Genomic DNA, 23223 nt, shown 5'->3' with positions numbered 1-23223 from the left:
AATACACACACTCTATTGCTCAATTGAGATTTGTAGTCTTGGAATTGGTCCACACACACAACAGTGGGGTGGCAAATCTGTTTAGAAAATGGCCCAACGGAAATGTATTGGATCAGTGTCTTACAATCCCTGGACCCATCAGGAATGAACAAGGAGTTTAATTTTCTACCATTCCTCTGAATTCTATACTTTCTCATCCTGAATTTCATCTCAACTACTATTAATTCTGATTTTTAAAATGATATTTTTTTTGCTTCTATTGTGTACACACTAACGTTCACAGACCTGATGTATCATTGTGTAACAATGTGTATCCGACAGAAAATGTCTCATTACTCCTACCAATAGGACACTCTGTGAAGTTGACATCTTATAACTGAGTGGATACTTGTACACTTAATCACTATGACCTCCAATCATCTTCACTACAGATGTATCCTTGGGTACTTTTTGTATTCTCAGTGCAATTGTTTTACATTATGTGACGATTCACTATCAGTCGTCACTTCTCCCAAGGGGGGATACCTTTCTAATGAGGCTATGAAGGTGAGGCAGCTAACCAATATTCCCCCCTAGGTGTGGTGTAATGCGGGAGGACCTCATGGGGAGTAACTCCAGTACTGGCATAAAAAACATCACCCAAAGCATGTAGATTACTAGCAAGGCCAGTAGTGAGACGAGGTGGACAACAGGAGACAAGAAGAATTGTACAGAGAAGATACAGGAATGGCATAGAATTCCCCAGGGGAGTCGTCCGGAGAAACACATAAAATCTGACAAAAGGACTTCGAGAAAGAGACCTGCATGCCAGCACGAATGACAGTGCAACCCGGGACATTCAAAGAAGACAGAGGATAAGGTGGGAAAGCTGTGAGCACTCTTCTCCCAAAGGCAAGAGGCAGACGATGGGAGTCGTTTGATGGGGTTGTGGAGCTGGTCAAGGAAGTGACTGGAGCCTGGAAGATGGTGGTGCTACCTGTGGGAGGTGGACCGAGCGGTCCAGTTACAGCACCTACACAGTCAGTGAACAGACCAGGAAGAAGGTACGCGGAACCAGAACAGCAGAAGCCAGAGATGCCCGTGCAGCTCGGTGAGAATACGCAAGCACCTAGGAAGAACCAGCGAAGAGTCCCAGAGCCAACAAAGGTAGCGGGCAAGTCACAGGGAGTGGTAGGGGTATGGAGGTGTGGGAGAGAGATAAACTGCACTGGAATAATGATACAAAGCATCTTCCTTGTGGCAGTACTTGGGAAGAGAGTCAATCAAGTGGGCCTAGTGAAAAGGGAACCAAGGTGAAATATATATTGATAGGAAGCATCTTCCTTGTGGCCGTTGTGATGAATCAGGCATGATTCCCCCAGAAATCCTTGGCCTCTCATGTGGCCAAGGAAAGGCAGACGCTTCCTGATCCTGACCCTGGGGGTGGTGTTCTGCGGGAGGATCATGGGGGGTAGGGGAAAGCATGTCGGGGAGAATGGGAAAATCCATTTTGTAACTTTCCCTGAGATCCTACTCTTTTGATGGCATATTGTAAAGTGTAAACTGTTAGAAAAACTGATTTTCATGTTGTGGATCTAAAGTCCCACAGCTCCCAAAGTACTGGGATGAAGAAGAGGGCTTCAGAGGTACAAGACTGCAAAGTGCAGCCTATTAGTGGTAATGACCCACACCTGAGGAAGACAGAGGCATAAAAGGCCCCTCCAGTGCTGGCCTTAGAACAACTTGACCTTCTACTACTGCTCTCTCCTATCACCTCCACATGGCGGCAGAAGCAGAGCAGATGCTGGAACCATCGTCGTGCATTGAGCAGATGACGGTCCCGAGAGGGCGTTTACTGTTCCAGACCATGAATACAGCAGTAGCACAGCTCGAAGCGTGAGAGTTGATGGCTTTCCCCATGAGGGCCAACTCTGCAGAGGTCGCACAGCAAGCTATTCCCAATGTCAGTCGGGCTCCAGTATTAAAAAAATACCGGTAAACCATGGGTGCATGGAGAGCTCCTCTAGTGACTAGCGTGAGTCGCAGGTAGCCGGAAAGCAGAGGATTCCAGGCCATGAGGGGAAGCAGCAACAGAGGACCTGGAGACAGCAAGTAGAATGGAAGTGGACACCAGACCTGGCGACTTCACCAAGTGATTGTGACCCCAGTGCACCGTAACCGCTCGCTTGACAAGATCAGGTGCCTACGCGTTAGAAGTAACACAAGTAGAGTGAAATTCAAATACAAGCATCATTTTGAATGCAAATTGAACTAAAGCAGAATAACCATTACTTTGTAAAGCAAGCTGACTGTAAAGAGAGCAAGTGAAATAATAAGAACAGAATGTGATTGTATGTATGTGGGATTGACTAGAGTCCAAAACAGGTGAGGGCAATAAGGTGTGAAAAGCTAGGGAGTGTTTAACTACCTAAACCCCAGGGAATCCATTGCTCAGGTGGCCAGGGGAGGGCTATTGTTTTTGGATCCCGACCCTGGGGGTGGACAAGCGAGGGAGGATCCCCTGGGTAAAGGGTCCTCGGGGAATGGGGTGAAACACCCACTAGCGAGACATGGTGTTCCTCTTTTCCGGACACTTTCCCTACTGCTATCCCAACCTAATTTGTAGGACAACTTCTCCCATGATCCTCACCCTTCCTACTCTATCAGTACTACTTGGTCGAGGAAGATCAGGAACAGAGTCATGAAGATTACCTTTGACTCTTTTCAATGGCTCTGTCCCAATAAGGAGGCCAGGTAAGGTCAGGCCTCCCTTTCCAATCATCCCCACCTGAAACCGGTTAACTACCCCACCTGGGATAAAAGGCGGAGAACACAGGTACACAAGGCTGAGGGTGAGAAGGGACCAGACTTCAGGAGCTGCTGCGAATGAGAGATTGTAGGGCAGAAAGCCAGAGGACTTTACAAGCTGTGAAGACGTCTCAAAAAACCCAGGCAAAAGAACCGCATTTGCAACCAGCAGCTGATAACACGAGCTAGAAGTCGTCCTTCTGGGGAACCTTTATGAGAATCCGGCTTCCCTCCCGGTGAATGATTGAATTGGGGAGGTTCAATAAAACTACGAGTAAAGGAACCTTGATGTAACGCTTACCTTAAGTCCCCGCGGGAGCGTAATGCCTTTTCAGCTGAGGACCTGTGGTCTTGGCACTAGTTCTGTGGAAACAATTATAACAAAACCACTATTGTAATTCCCATTCACTAACTGATAACTGTGATGCAGTGTACTTTGAAATTGACCCTCCCTTCTCACCTGTGCTTTTGTGTTGTGGAGCTCTGCATCCTGTATTCTACAGGGGCGTATTGGGTAGGTGACTTATTCTGAGGAGGTAATGTGTCGAAAGCCTTTCATCTGTATAGCGTCAAAAACATCTTTTAAAGTATCAAGGGAAAGTCTCTTGGTAAGAATAATAATTGTTTATAGTTCATCATATTAGAAATGGTCCCTACGTTGGAGAGATCTCTCTTGCTAGAATTTCCTTTTATCCTGTGCAGGTTCATGGTTCTACAACAAGGGCTTAGGCTGCAGTAAGGCTGTTAAATTAAGTCAGTTCATCAAAAAGAAACAGAGTAATTGCTGGCTTCAGAAACAAGCTTGGTAATAAGCGAGGAAAAGCCTTGCTGAGACTTCAGGTAAGCATGTATGAAACTTCTTTCTTTTCTTTTAACAAGTTCATTCATTCATTAAATAACTTTTTTTTGCAGTCTTCTGAGAAACTGTGGAAGAAAATACCTTCGGACGATGCAGGGAACTGCTGTGGAAACTGTTGGAAGAGTACGCTGCGACCGCGGACAAAAGGCTGCTGAGAGAAGAAATGCTGCGGCTGCGACAGAGCTTCTGACAGGAGATGCAGAGACTTCGAATATTACTGCGGAAAATTCCTGGAAACCTTCAGTTCGGTAAGTCTTTACAGTATTTCTACTATTCTGTTGATTTTGCTATCGAACTAATATCTTTGACTCGTTTTCTTCTGTTGACAGGTTCTTTCAGGAGATTGCTTGAAGCGTTACCCGCTGTCAGCAGAGAAGATGCGAAGCGAGAGCTTTGGCGTAGGTGGGGCTTAAGTAGCTCCCTCTACTACAGGTGTAGAATGCACAGAGTTATCTTATGGGATTAGCAGCGGCCATGTTGAAAATAGGGAAGATAATGTAAGTGTAATGAGCCTATGGTACAATGCTAAGAGTGAGGCAAATGCCTCTTGCCCCGGGCTTGAAGCCTCTGTTGACCCACTGATCGAAATGATGCTCCCTGCCTCTAAAGTATTTCTGAATGGGATCTGTATTTCTGTGCTGGGATCATGACTCTTGAACTTGGACATGACAGGTAATGTGCAGCTGTGCTGCTTCGGAAAATCTTTGGTGTCTGCGTCCTGCGTCGATGACGTCGATGCGTCGTCCCCGAGGACCTCCTCCGACGGCCGACGTCACCCGATGTGATAAGTAGGACGCACGACGCCCACAGCCTCAGTTATAGTTTTTTCCCAGAACGTGTCCCACCAGTTTTCTGCCAGTCAGACACACAAGGCCTTGCGGAACGCAAGCTGCAATCGCAAAAGAAATTCTGCAGCGGGGAAGGCAGGGAGGGAGCGATATGGAATACGTCGTCGGACCATACCATTAAAAGAAAGTTAACAGGTAAGAAAGTAACTTGTTCTTCAAGGGGATTGGGTCCTCCGACGTATTCCATATCTATGACAGACTCCCAAAGCAGTACCAAGCAAGGAGGTGGGAAAGAATTTAGAATACAAATTTAGCATGCCCAATCAAATTGCGTAATAGAGAACTGCCTTGCCAAAGGCCAGATCTTGCCCTCTGATGGAATCGAGGGAGTAGTGACGTACAAAAGTATGTACTGAAGCCCAGGTGGCTGCATCACAGATGTGACGAATAGGAACTCCCCTCTGCAGGGCAGTAGATGCGGCCACTCCCCTGGTAGAATGGGCCCGCAAGCCAGCCGGAGGATCCTTACCCGCCAAGCGGTAACACTCGGAGATAGCTAAAATAATCCAATGAGACAAAGTCTGTTTCGTCACAGCTTGTCCCAAACGCTGTCCAGCGTAACCAATGAAAAGTTGATCGTCCACTCTGACCCGGGACATGCGCGAAATATAAAAACTCAACGCTCTCCGAGGATCAAGCCTATGGAGCCTCTCCTCTTCCTTACCAGGATGTGGAGTAGGATAGAACCCCAGAAGAACAACCTTCTGGCTCAAATGAAATTCCGAAACCACCTTCAGAAGAAAAGAAGGACGAACTCTAAGGACAACCCTGTCCTTATGAAACACAGTGAAGGGTGGTTTAACTGAAAGTGCCTGTAACTCACTCACTCACTCTGCGAGCAGAAGTAACCGCAACCAAAAACACAGATTTCAGAGTTAACAGCCTCAAAGAGCAAGAATGTAAGGGCTCAAACGGAGCACCCATAAGAAACTTAAGAACAAGGTTCAAATCCCAACCTGGCACCAGAAAAGGTGACGGAGGGAACACATTAGTGAGCCCATTCAAGAACTGCGAAATGAAAGGAATCTTAAAATAGGAACACTCTTCAGACGAGCGCTTAAATATGGTCAGCGCTGCCAGGTAACCTTTAATGGTCTCCACTTGCAAGCCCCTGTGGGCCAAAGAAAGCAAAAAAGACAGAACCATGGGAATGTCACAATCAAAAGGATCCACATTCTTAACTCTGCACCAGTCACAGAACTTTCTCCAACGGCAACGGTACAGAGACTTTGTTGCCAGCCGCCTGGCCGAGAGCAACACATCCATCATGTCTTCAGGGAGGTCCCAATCCTTATACCCCAACCTTTCAGAAGCCAAGCGTGAAGGTTGAGGGATCTGACCTCTGGATGGAGAACCTGACCCCCCTCCCGTGAGAGCAGATCGTCTCGGTAGGGAAGACGACATGGAGGGCAGATGGACAACAAGTCGAGAAGGTCCGGGTACCACGTCCTCCGGGGCCACGCCGGAGCAATAAGGATCATCCCGGAACCGAACCTCTGCAGCACTTGCGGGACAACGCGGACTGGAGGAAACGCGTACAGCAGTGGGAATGACCACTCCACCACGAACGCGTCCCCTAAGGCTCCTTTTTGAGGAAATTCACGCAAGCAAAACCTTTCGCACTTCCGGTTGACACTGGAGGCGAAGAGATCCACTTGAGGGGTCCCCCAAAGGGCGAAGATCTCCAGGAGAATCTCCTGAGCCAGCTCCCGCTCGTGAGAGATTGTGCTCTGCCTGTTCAGAGCGTCCGCCGTCATGTTGTCGTCTCCGGCCAGATGAACCGCCGAGATCGAAACTTCCTGCTGGATGGCCCAGAACTCGAGCTGCATCGCTTCCCAGCACAGCGGAAGTGACCCTGCCACCCCCCTTTTTGTTGAGGTAGTGCATCGTCACTGTGTTGTCCGTTAGAATCAGGACACTCTTTCTACGCACAGTCGGCAGAAAAGCCTTCAGGGCTAGCCTGACGGCCCTCAGCTCCAACAGATTGATATGGAGTCTGGACTCAGACGGAGACCAACGACCGCTGACTGTCAACTCGTTGGCATGAGCTCCCCATCCCGTGACGGGATGCATCCGTCACGATCGTCACCTCCGGCCAGGGCAGCCAAAATGGGGCCCCGTTCATCAGATTGCCCTCAACGGCCCACCATAGAAGGTCCCAGGCTACCGAGGGCGGCACCTGAACAGGGTCCGACAGCCTGCCGGAGGACTGAGACCACTGGAGCTTGAGTGCCCAATGCAAAGATCTCATCCGCAGACGAGCCTCTGGCACCAGAAGAATGCAGGATGCCATGAGGCCGAGCAGTCTCAAGAACTCGGACGCTGGGAGATCCTGGGCAAATTGAAACTTGTTCACCATCTGCTGAATGTGAAGAGCCCTCACCTGAGGAGGAAAACACTGCCACAGGGACGTGTCGAGCACTGATCCGATGTACTGGAGCCGCTGCGTTGGTGTCAAATGGGACTTCTTTAAATTGAGGGAGAAGCCCATCCTGTGAAGGGAGTGGCAGGTGACGGACAGATGACCCAGGACTTGCTCGGGAGAGCTCCCCCTGATCAACAAATCGTCCAGGTAGGGGTAGACGTGAATCCCCCCTTTCCTGAGATGCGCTGCCACCACCACCATGAGCTTGGTTAAAACCCTCGGGCTGAGGTCAATCCGAACGGCAGGACCCGAAACTGAAAGTGCGAGTCGCCAACCGCGAACCTCAGGTACTTCTTGTGCTTGGGATGGATCGGCACATGGAAGTAAGCATCCTTGAGGTCGAGAGACACCAACCAGTCCTGAAGTTGAAGGGCCTGGAGGACTTGAGAAAGAGTCACCATCTTGAACTTATCCTTCCTGAGGAGTTTGTTCAAACCGCGCAAGTCCATGATGGGTCTCAATCCCCAGTCTTTCTTCGAAACCAAAAAATAAGGGGAGTACCATCCCCTGTTCCTCTCCGCTACAGGCACCAGTTCTATGGCGCCTTTCTCCAGCAGGGCTTGAATTTCCTGCGCAAGGAGCGGATCCGGACACTTCAAAGAGAGGTTCCCTGGTGGATTGTCGTGAGGCCTCTGCCGAAAAGGAAGACAGTAGCCGTGGGATATGATCTCCAGAACCCACACATCCGAAGTAATGGCTTGCCACTCTACAAGATGCTGCACCAGCCTTCCCCCAACCGGCGAACCATGGGACCTGGCCTCATGACTGAGTGGTAGCGGCTGCGGCGTTGCCCGAGGGCAAAGAGGCAACTGCCCGAGCGGCCTTGGCACCTCGAGTACCTTTGTTTCCACCTCGGGGACTCTTACGATTGCCTCTTTGACTGCTAGCTCCCCTCGCTTTACTGAAGGACGAGTAATAGCGAAAGGAACCTTCCCACCATTGCTGTCCCCTAGGACGAAAAGGCAGAGGTTGGCGAACTGCAGCGCCCAACGACTTTGCTGCAGCTTTGGAGGTCTGCAACCTCTCAAGGCTCTCGTCAGCCTTGCTGCCAAAAAGGTGTTCACCGTCAAAGGGCATGTTGAGGAGCCGGGACGGCACATCAGGAGCGAACCCAGACTTCCGCAACCACGCAAACCTGCGCATTACGGTGCTCGCCGCCATGGACCGGCTGACACAATCTGCCAAGTCCAAACCCGACTGAACGGCCTCACACATGGCATCCTTGCCATCCTGAACCATAGCAAGGAAACCATCCCGTTCGTCCCCTTCGGGAATATGTTCAGTTGCTAATGCAACACACAGTTCCACAGAGTGTGTGTGAAACGAGAAAGCACATATGGAGTTGGCCGCCTGAAGCGCCATACCCCCGAAGAAAACACTTTCTTCGGCCAGCCGTCAAAACGTTTGTCGTCCCTATCCGGAGGGATGGTAGGATACGATGCCTGCTTTGCCGGGGCCATAGCCGCCTGCACCACCAAACTCTCCGGAGTGGGGTGCCTGGACAAGTAACTGGCTGTACGGTATTTTCGCGACAAAGACTTGCCCACTGCCGGGAGACTCTCCGGAGCAGTCCAAGCCGCCGCCACCCTTCTCTGCAGAGCCATATGAAACGGCAAAACCGGGTCAGTGGGGGGACCGAGATCAAGGTTGTCCGTGAGATCATCCTGAACGAACTCCCCTGGGGGAGCTGACCAACCCAAATACTCAGTGACCCGAGACATAAGGCACCGATATGAAGAATCGGCATGAGTGCCAGGCTCCAGCCTACAAAACTCCACCTCCGGAGAGGTGTCCAGTCCACTGGCATCATGCAGTGACTGCCTCAGGTTATCAAACTGGCTATGGCCTGAGATAAGCTCATCTGGAACCGTAACCGGAACCAAGCCGTCATCAGAGCCTTCATCAGCCTCTGAAATGTACTCCAGGCGGGGAGAGGAAGACCTCTGGGGACCAAAGCATCGCCTGACCTTAGCCAGAGCCTTTCTAGGGGCAAACCCCGTGCCACGGGGCCCCTCCGACACCACCGCCTCGAAAGGCGTCGAGGGCGCCGAACGAGTCGGCGCCGGTGTCGACAGAAAAGGCGTCGACGTCAGCTGCAGCGCCGCCAGCATCGGCCGCGTCGACACAGGCCTCGAAGCCGGAGCGTGTCTCTCGACGACCTCGGCGCCACAGGCGTCGACACCTTCTTCGAAGACGGCACAGGAGCACGCGGTCTCGAGCACGTCGAGGACAGGGACCTGGAACGGGCATGGCGAGAACGGCTACCCTTGTCCGAGTGGGACCTCTCCCGCGAGCCGGGCCGACCACCCGAGCCCGATGGCGTACGAGCAGTGTCTCTCGACTGGTGCCAACCGACCCCACTTGGAGGCGTGGACGGACCGGTGCCCCGCGATTCAAGAATCGCTAGCATCTGCTTCCCGAAGGAAGCCCATTCCTCCGGTGTCGCTTGCATGGAGGGATAAGCGACCCACCGACGGGCGGAGTCCTCGGAAGAGGACGGGGAAGGCGACCTATGCCGGCGCTTCCGGGAATGCCTCGAAGAGGCGGAGGAGTGGCAAGACCGACTCCTGGAAGGAGACCCACTGGACTTCCGACGATGACGCGGAGAGTCGCCCCTCGAGTCATCCGTCAAAAGCCCCGCAGACCTCGACTTCCGGGGCTTAGACACCCGGCCTACCGACAGCTTCCTCTTGCGTTCCCGCAAGGCCTTTGCCGTGAGCAACTGACAGTCGACACAGTCGTCCGTATCGTGGGCCTCCCCGAGGCACCAGAGGCAGGCGTCGTGCGAATCCGTGACCGACATCTTGGACCCACAGTCCCCGCATTTCTTGAAGCCCGGATGCGGGGTTGAAGACGAAGTAGACATCGCCACGAACAGGTCTTCAAAAAAACCAAACAGGTTCAACTAACCGAGAATCGAAAACAGCAAACTCCAACGAGTCGAGGCGTACCGAGATTCACGAAGCGAACACGTTCGCGGAAAAAACGGAACTGAGGCTATGGGCGTCTTGCGTCCTACTTATCACATCGGGTGACGTCGGCCGTCGGAGGAGGTCCTCGGGGACGGCGCATCGACATCATCGATACAGGAGCCAAAGATTTTCCGAAGCAGCACAGCTGTAGACATTACCTGTCATAGATATGGAATACGTCGGAGGACCCAATCCCCTCGAAAGACACTTTTGAACGTTATGTTGTAAAGCTAGAGGCATTGCTGATTTAATGGAGGTTTATCTTTACCACAGAAGTATATGGAGTTAATTTTGCATTTGGACCTGGCAGGAAAGAGGTCAGAAAATGTTGTCGTACTTTTCTCTGTTCTGGCAGGAGAGTACACCAAAGCAGAGGACGTTGTGGTGGTACGAGACCTGGCAGGTTAGTGGACCATGTGGAAGTCACTGAAGTAATGTGATGTAGTTAAAAACCTAACATAAGAAGCAGCAGAACTAAAACAATGTTTTGAGTTGTTGACAAAATCATCCTGGCATTACTGAAGCAAGTTGTGTAAACTGGTGCAGGGTTATATACAAGAGGAAAACCCTTTGTGGAACTTTTGGTGTCAAGTCAAACCAACAGGAACTGTGTTGGAACCTTTGCTGTCAAGTTCAGTCAAACAGAACTGAGTTGAAACTATTATTATTATTATTACAAGACAGGATTACGTTATTTTGTTTGGAACTGTTAAACAGAATCCTGCTTCAATCTGGGAAATGTAAATTCACCCAGCTCATAAGGAGAAACGAGTATCTGATTGTGAATCTAACTGTAATAGTTTGCTTTGGCACAGATTACTTAATTGAGTTGTTGTATGTACAAGTGTGAGGGACAGAAACCCTTTGCTGGAGGGTTTCCTTTAGTTTACGTTAGGCAGGGAAAAGCCCACCAGGGTAGTGATAGTAAGGCGCTTTTCCAACCTTTAGAATTGATAAAATGTAATCTTTTGAAAAATCTTAAAAGTTGTCTGCCTTACATTTCTGACCCCTCACACAGTACTTGGGAAGAGATTCAACCAAGTGGACCTAGTGTCAGGCCCATAGCCCCTACCCTTGGAACTCTGGGTCTCTGGCCCTCGCCACAGTGTTCCTGCAACGCCCCAAGGGCCCAATCATGCCCCCCTTGGCTGTCCTGGAGCCAGGCTCATATGGCAGGTGGAGTTTCCAAGGCATGGTCCACCCTGGAGGCACCTGGGATACCTGCTGGCTGTTTAAGCCACGCCCGAGCTGAGGCACGCGCTTCGCGTTGTTCTGCACTTGCAGCATGACGTTCACTGAGACCTGCTCGCAGCATCCTTGGCCTGCATCTACAAGGCAGAAGAAGAACACTATTATTCCTCCTTACCTGCTCAGCAACTAGCTCCTCAATCGCTCCGGAGTCTTCCCTAGAGCTCGTCCTCACCCACAAGCAACATCCTAAGGGGGACAAAAAAGAAGGACAATTAGTAAGCGTTCGTCTTCCGATTCCAACGCCTTTCAGACTGCTTACCTACCGAAGCTCTCCTGGAATTCAACAACGGTCTGGACTTCTTCCACGCTACGCTCTACTTCCATCTGGCCACATTTCTTCCAGGAACTACTCGGTGACCTGCAAGGAAGAATAGCACAGGTTAGCCCGATTCAAAAGAAAAGACGCTCACTGCGCTTCACGCATTCTCTTACCTTCTCGAGCACTGCCCTCTCCATCAGCTCGACGTCTTCATCATCCCTTCTGCATCTACGAGAGAAGGAGAAGTTTAACAGGGCAATGACTATTGCGGACACATTCTTTACGAACTAAAGACTTACCTCAAGAGCGGAGTCGCAGCTGGACTGGACTCCCGGGCCCACGCCAGTGAAGTAACTTGGCCGTAAGGAGCCCAGCCACGACGCGCCCCTGCACAGAACAGCAGGACGGAGAGCGCACCTTATCGAAATACAAGGTGAGGAAGGCTCTAAGGGGGTCGCTAGGGGAACACTTGGGAGGCGGGCCCCCGAGAGAGGTGATTGTGGCTAAAACTGAACTCCTGTCTTCCAGAATAGACCCACGGCAGCGTGAGTCCCCGGGGGAGGTGAATCCAACTCAGAAGCGATCCAACCAAGTTGGGTGGTGTCCCTGTGGATACAAGGTGAGCGTTACACCTAGGGAGAAGAAAAGAGAGCCGAGGATCTGAGATCCGAACCAAGGTGAAGCCTATATTAATATGAGTAACCTTCCTCATGGCAGTACTTGGCAGGGGAGTGAACCAAGTGGGTCTGACAAGAAAGGGAGGAGCAAACAGGTTCTGGGGCCCACATAAGTACAACGTGAATATCGGAGGGAGGCACCATCCAAATAGTGGTAAAGAAAAGGCCACTGAAGTGATAGAGAGCCTGGGAATGTTGTCAGCGTCACCAAAGAAGATACAGGAAGGGAGCCATTCCCCCTGACCTCGAACTGGAACTTGGTTGAAGCTTATACCCATGGGAAGGGAGGCATTTCCCCCCCACAACCCCCCAGGCCAATTTGGAACTTTGTTAATACTAACATCCAGGGGAAGGGAGTCATTCCACCTGGAAACAATTGGAACTTTGGTGAAACCATTATCCAGGGGAAGGGAGTCATTACCCCTGGACCCAGCTTGAAAATTACCAGAGAGGCCAGGGGAAGGGAATCATTCCCCCCTGGACACTTCTGGAACTGTGCATAAACCAAGACCAGGTGAAAGGTGTCATTCCCCCTGGTTACAATTGGAGTACTGATGAGACTTTCTTTGAAGTCACCAAGAGAAGGGATTCATTCTCCTGGCGAGAGAACTTTACTTTTGATTAAGACTCTTGCCGTGGACAGAAGTAGTTTTTAACTCAGGATGGTGGATTTTTCAATTTACAGACATTTTGACAGATACTTTAGTCTTTAGTTTGAGGCAGGGACCCCCTCCGAGTTGGGGATGGAACAAGTTACTTACCTGTAACTGTTGTTCTCCAGCATGGGTCTGGCATGGATTCACATGCTCATGAATATTCCCCGTCAGGCTGGGAATCCTCAGTAAAGAAAAAATCAGTATCAGTTTTGTTTCTGATCTGTCTTTCGTAGTAGTAACCAATCACTGATCTCTGCGTCATACTGACCACAGCCAATGACTGCCCTCTACCTAAGCACCGCCTCTGGCAGCCATCTTCAGATTTGGAAGCACGTGAAGTGGCAGTATGACCAAGTGAAGAGCCGCAGAGGGGTAGGCGGGAGGGTTCGCATGTGAATCCATGCCAGACCCATGCTGGAGAACAACAGTTACAGGTAAGTAACTTGTTCCTTCTCCAGCATGGGGTCTGGCATGGATTCACATGCTCATGGATAAAGAATACATAGCAGTACACACATGCACAACCACAGGAGGTGGCAAAGGCTCAACATTAAGCATTACATCAAACTCAACATTAAGCAATTCTTACCTCCTCACCCGGCTCACCTTAGGCGAACAGATTGCGCAGCACTGCTTGGCCGACCCTGGACTCCTCCCTGGAATCCCGATCGACGGAGTAGAATTTCGTGAAGGTGTGCGTCGACCTCCACGTAGCAGCCCTGCAGATGTCCAGCAAGGGCACACCAGATAGGAACGCCGTGGTAACTGCGATCGCTCTGGTGGAATGGGCTCTCGGACGGCCAGGCAGCGGTCGGTTTGCCAACCGATGGCAGTACATGATACAGCCGGAGAGCCATCTGTAAATGGAGGCCTTTGAGAGAGCCTTCCCCTGATTGACAGGTCCAAAGTTCACAAAAAGTTGGCCCGTTCGTCGTCGCAGGAAGCTTACAGGGGACGAGGCAAGTCAGGCGGACCCCGCCGTCGTCGCCAAGGAGGACAAGGCGGCAAAGCCTCGTCGAAGCAGGACTGAACCGGCCGTGGGGTCGGGCCCCCACCGAAGTACCCCGGTGGGAGGCCGGCTGGCGAGCTTCGTCAGCGTGTGGGTGTCCATCTCCACTGACCGTTGGGTGCTGGACGCCCTAGCTCAGGGTCACATGCTCGAGTTTCTAAAGAGGTGCCCGCGTGTCCCCCCTGTGGCCATCAAAGAACATCACGTCCCTCAACTTCTCTTGGAGGTAAAGGCGATGCTCAAGAAGGGCACCATCAAGCTTGTCCCAAAGAGGCTTCGGGGCTCCGGAGTTTACTCAAGATACTTCCTCGTGAAGAAGAAGGCCGCGTACGGGACCTGGTACTTCTTCTCGTACCGATCCCTTCTAGCCAGCGTTGTGGATGGGTTCTTGAGGAGGGCGAGGCCCTCATCCCAAATATCGTCTAGTAGAGGTACAGCGAGGACAGTCTTCCTCTTGGTCTCGCGCCGTTGATAAAGGAAACCTTCCTTCTTCTCTTCCGGGCAGAGCTGGAAAAGCTTGGATGCCCTGGCGATCATGGAGTGAAACGATCCAATCTCGTCGGGCGGGGAAGCCCGGGTGGGAGGTGACGACGGGAGATCCTCGTCGTAAACCTCGTCATCTGTACCCGTCGCGGCCGTGTCAGTCCCCGTATCATCCCCACGTGTCGTGGACGGGGAGGAGGGCTGAACAGGGCGCGATGGCTGAAAAGGAGGTGGAGGATGAATCCTTCTTCTCTTAGGGGGAGGGCTCCCAGAAGGGCCTGGCTCTGGGTCCCCCATCGGGAGCGGTTCCTCCAGTGGTAGGAACGGCAGTCTCGTCCTTATCTCCGAGCATAAGGACTGTATAGCCAACAAAATGGCCGCCGAGTTGTCTTGCGGCACTGGTTGAGGGGAGTCCGACGGATGGTCAGGAGCCCCGTTGGCACCCTCGACGTTCTCGTCGTCTCCTACGTCGGGGTCCCTCCCGACGGGCTGGTCTTCTTCCACGCCAACGCCGTGGCTTAAGACTTCGATCAGCTCCTCCTCAGAGGTTGAGGCCGAATCCACGACGACCTCCTGCCCCCCCTTTTTCTTCTCCGTCGGAGGTTTCACGGGGGTCCTGTCGATGGGCATGAAAGAGGACTCCCTCCGCGGCGGCAGGGAGACCCTGGGCCCCAAGGTCGCCACCATTGGTGTAGCCTCCACAGGCTGAGCCAGGGCCGCCGCGACTGTCTCGATAGAGGCCTTGGCCGGGTGGATTAAGGCTTTCACCACCTTAGGTGCGCTCACTGCCTTCTCCTTGGGGGGAGGGTCACCGCCTCGCTCCCCCTCCGATGGGGCCTTCGAGCTCGACCGGGGTCTCTCCAGGAGCTTCGCCGGGTGCTCGGCCTTCCTCTTACCCGAGCCAGAGCGTTGGCTCATGGTTGATGGCGCCGGGGAGGATGCGCCTGGCGCCCTTAGAGCCCGACCGTTCGGCACTCCCGGTGCAGCGGACTCGCGGTGCTTGGCCTTCTGTTGGACCCCCGTCGCCGGGGCGCCCTCAAAGGTCTTAGAAGACCGCTCGGACTTCTTCTTCTCGCCTGACGGGCTCTTTCCTTCCAGCCAGTTGGCGAGACGTTGATGGCGGTCCTTCATGGTCCGCTCCGACATATTGCCGCAAAACGCACAGTCCTTCTCCATGTGCGTCTTGTCCTCATGTAGGCAGTAAAGGCAAAGGGAGTGTTCGTCCTCAAAGACATTCTGAAGCTGGCATCCAGGGCAGACCCTGAACAGCTTTCCGGGCGTCGAGCTTCCCTTCTCCTGGGCCATGTCCGGGATGGGCCTGAGAAACTTCTGGAGTCCTCCAAAAGCGTGGCTCGACGAAATCTTCACCCTTGAGGGGCGTAGACGAATCCGACACGGGTCCCCGTTAATCGGATGAAGAAACGGTGGAGCTTGAGGCTCTTTTGACCGAAAAAAAGAGAAATTTTTCTGAGAAAAAACGTGAAAAAAGCACTAACGCTCGAGAGCAATAGCACGAGGATCCCAACACTTGAACGTGCGGTAAAAATCTGAAGATGGCTGCCAGAGGCGGGGCTTAGGCAGAGGGCAGTCATTGGCTGTGGTCAGTATGGCGCAGAGATCAGTGATTGGTTACTACTACGAAAGACAGATCCGAAACGAAACTGATACTGATTTTTTCTTTACCGAGGATTCCCAGCCTGACGATGGGGAATATTCATGAGCATGTGAATCCATGCCAGACCCCATGCTGGAGAAAGCTAGGTTTTTGAATTCAATAAAGGTCTTTGCCAACCACCATGACACCACCTGGTCAGTTGCCTTCTTTTGCACCCTTACAGTTACCATACACATTTTCAATCTTTCACACATGTTGGAATTGTATGTCAAGCCATGCTCATTTTGAGTTTTTCTATGCCTCAGGTTGTGAATATGCATTATTTTAATCAATTTAAAGGTTTTTTATTAATGTTTTGCTTCTTTTTGAGCTATGTAACTTGTTTTCTTTTCCGATATAATTGATTGATTATTTTCCACATTTCATTAATCTTACTAGGTTTTACACGACTATACATTTTCTTCTTTATTCATCCTTTCTACTGTTATCTACACCATTTATTTTCCCTTATTCAGATATCCTTTTGACACCAGTCCCCGTTTTCCCTTTCAAAAGGTACACATGTCCTTGCATTCATCCCCCGTTTACGGATTCACTGTAATCCCTGACGTGGTACGTGATGACATCACGTGCTACCTATGATGTTGCATGCTATTATCGACGTTGACGCATAGCCGTAAATATCAGCCATTTAGTGATAGTGTTTTTGCATACCGTCTTTCTTGTAGGCAATATACCCGCCGTATGCTGTTAAGCACATTTCTTCCTACCATCATTATCTTAAATAAATAGGTGTAGCTTCTTCACACTACTTACAGTATTTCCTGTTATTTTGGCAGGTAATCCAGACATACTTGAATTGGACCCTCTCTGCATTGATCAACTCTATAGGTCCACTTTGGATTGGCTCTGTGCTTCCTTCTGGGTTTTTGGGACAACAACTCACTTGTTGATGTAAGCCTAACCTTTTATTTACGGTCATGTTAACCCTTCACCCATCATCCTCATTCCGCTTTCCCTCTTTTCTTGCAGACTCCATCACCATCAGAGAGCCAATCTCTCATGAATTTTCCTCGAATTGTGGACATTCCTATCCATTTTTTGTTGTAGGATGGGTTGACCCCATATACAGGTGAATTGAGATACTTTGACCTAATTTTAGTTTAGTCTTTGGGTGAATTGTAATATTAACTAATGCATACTTTCTCTAATCACTGGATTGTAGATTGAATTGTAGCTATATAAAAAAATCCTAAAGAATATGCTCCTGACTGAAGGTTTCTTGCCCGAAATCCGTTGCTTATTTCTGCATCCATTTACCTGTGACTTAATTACGTAAAAATCTGTTTTTTATACTATATGCCCAAGTCCAACTTGTTAAATTGAATTATTTTTCCTGCAACATTTTGCTTGAATCATCATGGACTACTTTACATTTCTGTTGGCTTGCCAACCCTGGACAGTGTGCATATCTCCCCATTAGTTGCGGTCTGTGGGACCTAGGTTGCCCAGAGCAAACGGAGGATAGGGTCCCTCCGAGTTTGAGCGCCCCCCCAAAATGAGCTATGCCTTGAAGGGATGGACGGACACTCACCTGTCGTCTCTTCAGAGCAAATAAATCTTTAAGTTGTTATGAAGGAGGCTGGGAAAGCATCTCCTCCAACAGTTTTCAGACAAGGTGGCAGGATCAGGAAGTAGCTCTATGCTGTACGCTTAGTGCACACTTCTCCGTTTGGAAGCTGCTTTTTGGACAAGGATCCAAATCCTCTGAACTGAATCATGCCTTCATCTTTCACCAATGATGGTAATTTGTAAACATGGTCTTACCAAGTACTCTGAAAGAGGAATTTCCAGTTTGTTTTATATTTAAAACCCCAAATATTCGTCATCATCAACAGCCTACTACTCGGTGGGTTTGCACCAAACACATGAAATATGACCGGAAGTTGCCCTGCACCGATTAAAGTAAATCTGATTTCTCAGATATATCAAAAAGGCACGTTTGTACTGGATTGCTGGACCTACCAGGTAGGAAAACAAAAGTACACTGGAAAAGTTCCTTGTACAAATCCTAATAAATATGAGAAAAGTCACTTGCAGAGCACAGAGAACGTTTGGCTGCCTTTGTGTTTAAAAGCGACGATCTCTGAAGCAGAAACAATTTGCTTGTTGTGAAAGGGCAGCCCACCACAAAGAACCTTGCTGACTCTGATAGCAAATCCAAGGGTATTTATTAAAATTACAGATTGTAAGAATGGCTTCCAATTTCAAGGTTCTTCGGGACCTATAAGGGCTTAAGGGAATGGCGCTAGGGCCATCCCTCTGTCTCAACTTCCCTGGTTTTATCCCCCCTCCCTATCCCAGGCATCCATAATGGGAATGTTAGTAAGCCTTCGACCGGTAACCCCTAACTTGTTTTCACTCCCTGGACTTTACATGTTTTCCCGAAATCGTTGGCTACCTGAATCACTATCAGTCTTCTAACTTTCCCTCTCCTTCCCCACTTCGTGTTCTCGGGAGCTGGGAATGGTGCCTTTTTCCACTCAGTGTCACGCTCACTTCTTTTACACCCGTTCGTACCTGGCCCTCCACTATACTGGTCCCTCCAGATGTTCTCCTCCCGCCAAGTCACTATCCCTCCAATCTCTCACTCTGCCTTTCCACCTCCACCCTTCGATCTTACTTCCTTTTTTACTCCTGTTCTTACTAGTGCTCGTACCTCCAACTGTCTCTACTTCCGTTACCTCCTTTTTCCTCATTTCACACTCTACTTCCTCGCCTCTTGCTAGTCTTCTGGTTATAATCTCTATTTCACGCTACACAGATAGCTACTCATTTTCTCCATTACTCACTGTCGCTCTCCCCACTTTCCGTCTATTATTGTTCCTACTTTGTTGCTCACACTATTTCCTTACTACTGTTACCACCCACTACTATTCCCATCAGTCTGGTTATCTCTCTACTCACTAGTGCACCCTATCATCAACTCCCACCTTACTACCAGTTTCTCTTACTCGCTAGCCTGCTACTCCTGCTATCTGCTGTCTTTACAACTACTATTACTTCGTAATGAACCTCAAGGATATGGTGCCCTGCTTACCGCTCCTGCTATCATAGAACCCAGGGATATGGTGCTCTTCACCCCTTCCGCTATCATAGAACCCAGTGATATGGTGATCTGCTCAACCCTTCTGCTATCAGAACCCACGGATATGGTGCTCTGCTCATCCCTTCCGCCATCATAGAACCCTGGGATATGGTGCTCTGCTCACCTCTTCCACTATCACGGAACCCAGGGATATTGTGCCTTGCTCATCCTTCGGCTATCGCACCTCTTTTCACTTACCCCCCACTACACCCCTCTCCCACAACTAACTCTACTACTCACACTGTCCACTCTCACACCCAAACACTCCACAGACCCCCTCTGTATACTAGCCCCCACAGTCCGTGTGCTCTCACCGCCTCTGGTCTCTCAGCCGTCCTCCACCACCTCCTGTCCTCACCCAACTAACCCACACAAAAGCATTCACACAGGCCTACATAAATACCCCGCACCCTCCCAGGATTGGCCACTTACCTTAATGAAGAGCTCACCTTGCTCCAGGTGGTGTGACATGGGACGGCTTAAAAGGTCTGGTAAGCCAACCCCTTTCCAACATGGACCCTGCTGGTGTCCATGGACGTTGCATGGAAGCCCTCCATGGAGCTTTTTAAAATAATAATATTCTCTGGTGGGCTAGTGAAGGAAGAGGCTTCTTTGGAGGTCTTTATTTAACAATTAAAATAATCCCTGGTTGGCTAGCGGGACCTCTGTGGGTGCAGACGCCAGCAGACTAAGTCTGCTGGCGCCTGCCAATGTTGTGATGGACGTGGCACTGTTCTGCATCTATCCTTGCTGCGTCCTGCAGCCGGTGTTGCGCTCGCGGTAACACTTGGCAGGGCCACAATACTGACCAAGTCGCAATGTACGGGGCAAAGGCTGAAACGGAACCTGGCTCATAACCTTGATGGTCACTTCCTGCCCATAACAAGGAAGTCCTTCTCTGTACGGCCTTCGATGTCTGAGAACGCGATGAACTACAGCCTGCACTACAAGTTCTTTGGAATACCTTTGAAAAAAATGAATAATTGTTAAGTGACGCAAAGAACAACTTAAACCGAAGGTGGGGTTTATAAACTGCATTACGCTTGCCATAACACTAGCTGGGTCTGCTCGTTAACCACAAATCAATATTGCCTCATAATTAGATTGTGTCCCCTTTACCAATTTGTGCGTTTCAATTGCCTCGTTAACCATTTATCAGGGGGTTAAAATCATGTAACTGTACAAAGATAAAATGTGACATATGAAAAGAAACAGTTGTATGGTACTATGAACAGGTGATTCTTTGGTTCCCAAGTTTAGGATAATGCAGACCGCCGTTAAAAATGAACACACAATTGATACTGATGAAAAAGGAAGAGACAAATCGGCTTCCTTCAGAGTAATATAATACATGGACTGGGATATGTCCAGACAAGCACCTACCAAGTTCAACATGCCTTCTTGTGCAGGTGGGCGCTCAAATGCTTTGAGACCCCTCTCATGCCTTTTCCCATTCAGAGGCAGAGGGAGTGTCACCAAGAGTTCTCGAATGCTCCTCAACCATCGAGTTCAGGCACTTGAGGCAGATTCAGGGTTCTCATCCTACAAAGGTAAAAAAACAAAAATTAAACAATAAGGTTAAGGCATTTATTCGTAAATGCTACAAATAGTTAAAAACAAAAAGGTATCAAAGTTACATTAGCAAAAGGAGGGGCAAACAAATTATGACATGCATCACAATGGGGGCGTAAAGGGAAGAGGCGTTCTAAGAGCCCCAGAAAGAAACAAGGGGATATGCCACCGTTTACTGGCGAGAAGGACGAATTGACAAAAGCGGGATTGCGCGTAAGGATGGTGAGCACCAGCCAAGAGAAAAAAGAGGCGCAGAGCAAATGGGACCAGTGGAGAATAGGCAGAAACAAGAGAGGAGCGATACAAAGGGGCAAGGCCGTGAGCACATTTACAAACTAGATTCTGTGAGATTTTGCCGATTTTTCTTTAATCGTGGTAGATTTCATAGATTTATTTTTTGAACGGTTGGTTTTGCAGCAGAAATAAAGGCTAAACCAACCCCCCACATATATTTTCGGCAAAATCCGTAAAAAGATATATATATGTATGTATGTATCGCCATTGTTTGCACCAGAACGGCGCAATCCTGAGCCGCACTCCCGGAGTGTTGTGAAAAAGAGATCTCAGAATTCATCAATAAGCTGCAACGTTGTGGAGTTAACATTTCTTCTTTATTGAATACAAAAGTTAAAAAGTTCCATGTGGAAACCTCCTCCCGCGCCCAGCCACACAAAGGTAAACCTCGATGTTTATTTATTTTTTTTACAAAAAAGGGGATTTTTTTTACAAAAGAAAAAAAAAATTCAATCTGCTGCAAAGAAATCTACTGCAGCAAAACTTCCCATTCCCAAAAAGAATACACGAAAAGCGAAAATGGAGAAAGGCTGGCAAGGACAGCCAGTGGGGAAGCTAGAGAAGCAGAGATATGAGAACAAATAGAATTAAGACGGAGCCAAGTGCAGAAAGGGCACAGAACATAAGTTTTACACGAGGTGTAGAAAAATAGACAAGACCAGAAGAAAGAAATCACAGCAAATCATTGTACAGTTAATAGCAATATGAACACGCAAGAGATAAAGTGTGGGAAGTGAAGGAAAGGGCACAATCAAGAATAATATTTTAAGCAGAATAAAAAGTAAGAGACGGTGTGGAGAAAATTAAATAAAATGGGGCAGAGGAGAGATATGGGGAGTTGGTGCAGGTTAGAAGATAATTTCTGTCCTGGGTCACTAAGGTGAAGAGTGCGCTTATGCTTCCAGAGCGTGATAACAGACACACCCCAATACACGAGTGAAGAGGAGAAAGAAAAAAGATGTGTGCATCATCAGCACAGAAATGACAGTGAAGAACAAAGGAGGGAATGATAATGAAAGATGGGTGGTTTGGAGAAAACCCGGCTCAATAATATCAGAAGGTAACTTTCAAAGCTAAATGTGCACCAACAGCATATTTCGAAATCCGTACTACGCCCCCGGGCAAAATTCTATAGAACCACTTTACACTTGGTTCAGACAAATTGAATCTTTTTTTTTCTAATTAACTTTATTAGTGGACAATCATGGTTGAATTATAACAGTACACAGTTACACATTTACTTAATACACTGCTCACCACGACAGAATTTTTGAATTTTCACCCCCCCCACTTAACAAAAGAACAAAATCACACCAACCAACCCCCTTTATTCCAATCACCTGCCCACCCCTCCTTTTAACAAACGTGGCTCTTAGGTGTGACTAGCATCTAGTTCGCCGGAGCCTGCCTTCGACAGGCTCCTACTTCGACGCATCCCTTGTTTGGTTCAGAGTCTATTCTCCACATTCGCTGAAGTTTCACCGTATGCCCACTCTGGGGTCCGTTGTGTGGCCTACCATTGTCAACTCATCTCCCGTTCCCCTCTCGCCTGCCTGTAGTGCCTTCCCCCTCCACTGCCACTTCTGCACTTATTCCTTTTCAGGTTTCACGTTCTCGTCCTTGTCTCAGGGGTCCCATGGTCTTCTTGCTTTTCACTAGGAAGTTCCGCCTTTTTCCAGCCTCCTGCGATGCAGGCTCCAGCCGTTAACAGCAAATAGTGCGGCATGTGCAGGAGCTTAACCCAGTCCCCTTCCGTTACCTCAAACCCAAATAGCACCAGGAGGGGGTCCAGTTGTCTATCCGCCCCCATCCAGGTTCCTTATCCATCCCAGAATTTCCTTCCAGTATCTCTGCACCCTTTCGCAGGCCCACCACATGTGCCAATAGTCTGCTCCCAACCCGCAATTCCTCCAGCAATGGGGATCTGCTCCCAGGTACATCTGCGATAGTCTCGCCGGGTCCCACTGCCACTTGTCTAGGAGTTTCAACCAATGAAGTTTGTATTGGCAGGCCGCTGATGTGCGGTACGCATTCTCACTTGGCCTTTGCCATTGCTCATCCTCCATCTTCATTTCCATATCCCTCTCCCATTTCCTCCTGTGAGACTCGGTCTCAACCCTGTGCTTCTAATAGGGCCTGGTATAGTGCGGAGAGGAGTCCCTTTGCCCCCTTTCCTGTGTCTAGCACCTTCTCTGTGTCTGTCAGTTCCCTTTGTAGGTACTCTTTCCAGCTCTCCGACATCAGTACCCCATTAAGTTGTAAGTATTTGAATACCGAGATCTTTCCCCCTCCCAAAATTTCTTCCAGCTCATTTAAATCTATAAACGCATCTTTTTTAAGACATGCCCCACTCATTCCACTCCTCCCT

General features: G+C 49.5%; 1 long non-coding RNA gene across 1 annotated transcript in view; it reads right to left on the bottom strand.

The window, feature by feature from the left end:
- The window catches only part of LOC138453063 (uncharacterized), a 195403-nt gene that overhangs the window by 15719 nt on the left and 156461 nt on the right, over window positions 1–23223 (bottom strand). The window contains exon 2 of the long non-coding RNA XR_011260357.1: window positions 20373–20531. This is a non-coding gene — a long non-coding RNA (uncharacterized lncRNA). The remainder of the gene's footprint in view (window positions 1–20372; window positions 20532–23223) is intronic.

The sequence above is a fragment of the Ambystoma mexicanum genome, chromosome 4p, assembly GCF_040938575.1.
Source record: "Ambystoma mexicanum isolate Mex_15411 chromosome 4p, UKY_AmexF1_1, whole genome shotgun sequence".
Lineage (NCBI taxonomy): Eukaryota > Metazoa > Chordata > Amphibia > Caudata > Ambystomatidae > Ambystoma > Ambystoma mexicanum.
This window is presented reverse-complemented; position numbering and strand designations above follow the sequence as displayed.